This window comes from Macrobrachium nipponense, chromosome 47 (genome assembly GCF_015104395.2).
Source record: "Macrobrachium nipponense isolate FS-2020 chromosome 47, ASM1510439v2, whole genome shotgun sequence".
Lineage (NCBI taxonomy): Eukaryota > Metazoa > Arthropoda > Malacostraca > Decapoda > Palaemonidae > Macrobrachium > Macrobrachium nipponense.
In genome coordinates, this window is record NC_087222.1 from 20,120,694 (window position 1) to 20,125,539 (window position 4,846).

General features: G+C 38.0%; 1 pseudogene; it reads right to left on the bottom strand.

Annotated features, from left to right (window-relative positions):
• Nucleotides 1-3,907: 3,907 nt before the first annotated feature.
• LOC135204558 (gastrula zinc finger protein XlCGF8.2DB-like) overlaps nt 3,908-4,846 on the bottom strand; it is a 5,826-nt pseudogene continuing 4,887 nt past the window's right edge.

Here is a 4,846-nt window from a genome sequence, read left to right on the forward strand (position 1 = left end):
AGTCTAAACACTTCAGACTGGTTAACCTAAAACAAAATACTACACAGTCCACTGTGGTATTTAGTGAGCTGATACAAGGAATTATGATTTACTTACAAATGCTGTAGCACAATCTTTGTAGAAGATTAAAACCAAGAACATATAAAAAAAATAATAATATAAAAAGCACCAAAATTTCATTGAAGTTTATGAAGATATCAATCCTTTCTATTTCCACTAAGAATAACATTTCATGGTATATTCAAGCTTACAACTACATATACAAGTGATATATGCACAATGCGAATAACAAAAGGAAGAAAACTTCATGTCAACCAAAGACAATACTAATTCTTAATTTGGAAATCATACAAAAATTACACAGGAACAAGAAAAGTGGAGAAGACAAATGAAAATTTATTACGTAGCACTGTACGTGTTCATTGGAGAACAATTGTAAGAAAAAACTAAAAGTATTTATTTTACCTTTGCATGAAGGTTACACAACCATTTTGCATCAATTCACTCTGGCCAAAATACTTGGCTCTGCCTTGACTTCTAATAAAGACTCTGCAAATGAAGAGCTTCATCTGCATTCTCAGTGAGACCCTCTTCCAGATTCTCCTTCTCTTCTTTGAGTAACAGCAATGATGATGTCATGAATTGGATCATAAAAAATATGTGGCTTTTCTTTTATCATCCCTTAGGTTGCTGTTGCCTTTTTCTATAGATTTTGCAGACAAGTTCACAATAATTATCTCCCCATCAAGTGCAACTTACTTTGGGGCGCAAACATTAACAAATCTGACAGTGCAACTAAACATCCTCACTGATGAGTGACTTTGCTTGTGCATTTTGACACCTGAAGAACAGTCTGTCATTCAGAACCAATGACTGTGATTTGCAGAATACAAGACAAAAGTACAACATGCAGTGTAAAAGAACAATATCTATCCTCCATGAGTGCTCACATATGTTATGAATCTACAAGAAATAAAACTGTTTCAACATCGTGTGGAAGAATGATGTCTTTCTTCTGAGTTAACACATTCTTCTAAGATGAACCTAATGAAAAAACCTAATGAGAAAGAACTCTTGGAAACCAAGTGCAGATACAGGATATGACTTCTTTCTAGCATGAGTTTTCACATACCTTTTGAGATACCTTCATTCAAAACAGACGCAGAAGTCAAGTTAAATAAAATCATGTAATAAAAACTACTTGGACAGAGATCAAGTCAACAGTTTCTGTCTAGTGTGAATTCTCGTGTCTTTTGAGAGGACTTGGTTGAGAAAAAAATATTTTGACATATAGAGCAACTATATGGTTTTTCTTTCGCTTATGTTATTCTTAATTTTCAATTTATATCAGGGGTGCAATGGGCCCTAGCCTGGGGTCTATGGTTGCACCTCTATATTCCATTAGCCTTATATCTAAGGGTTCGTTTCAAAGTGTTTACCATTGCTTTTGGGGCAGCAATCTGCACCTCGTTTATACTGGGCAACTTCGGATACCCTGAAGATATTTTCTCAGATTTTTCTTTATAAGTCCTGTCGCTCTTACCACCAAAGGTATTTTTTTTCTATTTCCTTCAGTTCCCATGTGCTTTTCAGGTCCTTCTTCAGGTCCTTGGTAGTTTGTTATTTTCTGCCTTTCAGCTCTTTTGAGGCCAAAGTCACTGTGGTACTGTCAAATCTATAATCTTGCTGTTTATTCCTCCTTGTTCCAGATCACAATATCAGGTCTCATAGCACCTCCTTCTATATATCCTTCCTGTTGGCATTTCCTTGTCATAAAAGATGGAGGTGATTGGATCTGGTTCATGCTCCCACACTTTTCCTTTCACTCAATTCTGTATTCTTTACATATTTTCCAATATATATTTACAGATCTTGTTGTGTGGGCTTGTGTAGTGACCATCTGCAAGCAGGGTCTTGCAGGCTGATATTTAGATGGCTAACACTCTCAACCACTGCATGACAAAACATACACTGGTCAATTGCTGATATGGCTGGCATTTTCTTGAAGCCATTTGTCAGGAGGCCTTGGTCTTGGGCTCCTATTATCAGTCTCTACATCATAATCTAGATCTCCATTTCCTATCCATCTAAGTGACCCTTCTTTGTCAATTTAACCTTTCCAATTCTTCTTGAAATCTTCTGTCCTTCCATGGTCTTTCTGCCTTTCCATTTCAGTCTCTCCTCTCTGTCACTGTATTTCTGCTTAGTTTTCGTGGCTATTGTTGCTGTTGGTATGGTTGTATCCTCTGTCTTTTATCAGATCTGCAAAGTTTCTTAGCCTGTTTAGTTATTGATGTTAGTTTGGCTCAGGGCTTCATTATGGTGTTGGGCAACCTATTTGATGTTTTTGTCCTTATAGACTTTTCAAGTACTGTCCTATACTTACTATTGGTGCCCTGTAGGCCTGGATGATCTCAGTCAGGCCTAATCCACCTTCTCCACGAGGGAGTTATATTAGTTCCATACACTGGTGTCCTGTATGTGACTTAATGTAGGGTGAGAATCTTTTAATATCCATCCTGTCTAACTCACCTTGTGGCCAGTCTACAATGCCAAAACCATATGTCACCAATGGTATCGCCAGCTGGTTATGGCAGTGATCTTGTTCTTTAGTGTTAATTCTTTAATGGCTGATGTATTCTTTCTTTACCTTTTCTCTCACTTTCTTGGTGTTCTATACCAGTGTTTTCTTCTATTCCCAAGTACTTGTATGCAGACTCCTCCGCCAGGTCTTCAACAAATATGCCTTTCTCTACCTTTATGCCTTCTGATGTTACTCTCTTCCCTCTCTTTATTGTACTCTTGGCACACTTGTCCCCAAACCAAATTCCATGCAGGTGTCATTTGAGAATTGGTGGACTGTCCTAACTTGTTCTTCCAATTTTTCTTCTGAGTCTGCAAACAACTTCAGGTCATCCATGAAGAGTAGGTGGGTGATTCACTCTTTTCAGCTTCTGCTTAGGTCATAGCCAGAGTTAATGTTGTTCAAGATTTTGCTAAGCAGATCATTGGTCAAGCAGAATAGAAGTGGTGAGAGGCTGTCACCCTGGAATATTCCTCTTTGGATCTTTATGTCTGGAATTACTCTCTGGCCCTCCTTCCTGGTGAGCTTAAGTTTAACAATGAACAGGACAGCGAGAATACTGGAGATTATTTCTTCTTTTTATTTACACCAAAGTTTCGGGAATCCTTTCCCCTTAGACAGAGAGTGGTCTTCCACTTACTCATCTGTGCTGCCAAGAAAGATCTTGTTTCCTCACTGGTGTTATATAGTTCCAAACATCTGAGTATCCAGGTGTGCCTTCTGGTAATCTATCCAACCCATATTAAGATTCCTTTGTCTTTTCTTACAATCTTCTAATGTTGTTTTCTTTATTAGCAGTTGATCTTTAGTGCCTAGTTTGTTTCTTGTGAATCTCTTTCGTTCTTTTTCCATATATTTGCCTTGATCTAGGTGTTCACAGATCTTGTCTGCTATGACTCTTGTGAGCCATTCGTAGGCAGCAGATGGGCCTATATTTGTTAGGGAGCTCAGTCTCAGAACTCTTAGGGCGAAGGTTGGTTCTTCCTGTTGTGAGCCACTCTGGTGATTCTTCTCCTTTTACTATTCTTGAAAAGGCTTGCATATAAGTGTGGTGTAGTGCTGTGATCTTTTTTTAGCCAGAAATTTGAGATCTTGTTCTATTCCTGGTGTCTTGAAATTATTATATGCTTATAGTTTTTTGTTACTTTTTCTATGGTTGAAGTTTATTGGTGGCATTTGCTGTTTTCTGGCTGTCTTGTAACTAATGGTGTCAATCATGAATTCCCTTGGTGTTGTCTAGGGTCCTCAAAACAGTGGCTTCCAAAATCTCTCTAGGTCTTCCTGCTCGGTGATGTTCGGTTACCTCCACTGTTTCTCCTTTTGTAATCTTCCTATACAGAATCTTTGGATTTTCACCAAACTGCCTATTTATCTGTTTTACATTTATCCTCTGTTGTTTGTTTCCTATTTGTGAAGCTAGGGCCTTTATATTGGCTTGGTGTTATGCCAGTTTTCCACTCATTTGTTCATCCCCTATTTGGTATTTTTTTTCTTTATTTTCCTTATTTTCTTGAGCAGATTTTGTGAGTGATTTTGATCTGTCATACAGTTGGTCATTTGAGAGATCTCTGCCCTTAACTGGTTTATTTTATCATGTTGTTTCTTTTTCCTCTCTAGTATGCAACCTCATATGACGTGTAAGACTTGATTTATGGGAAAATGCTTTCCCACATTCCTTGCACATATATGGCTTCTCTCCAGTATGCAATCTCATATGACGTGTAAGATTTGATTTCCGGGAATATGATTTCCCACATTCCTTGCATATGAATGGATTCTCTCCAGTATGCCATCTCATATGAAGTGTAAGACTTGATTTATGGGAAAATGCTTTCCCACATTCCTTGCATATGAATGGATTCTCTCCAGTATGCCATCTCATATGAAGTGTAAGACTTGATTTATGGGAAAATACTTTATCACATTCCTTGCATCTGAATGGTTTCTCTCCAGTATGGATTCTCTTATGACTTGCAAGATTTGGTTTCTGGGAAAATGCTTTCCCACATTCCTTGCACCTGAATGGATTCTCTCCAGTGTGGATTCTCATATGAAGTGCAAGCTTTGATTTCATGGAAAATGATTTCCCACATTCGTTGCACGTGAATGGCTTCTCTCCGACCGTAGTGATCTCCCATATGAATAGTTAAGATGTGTTTCTGGGAAAATCCTTTCCCACATTCCTTGCATATGAATGGCTTCTCTCCCGTATGATTCTCATATGAACTATACGAATAAGGTTTCAAGGAAAATGCTTTCCCA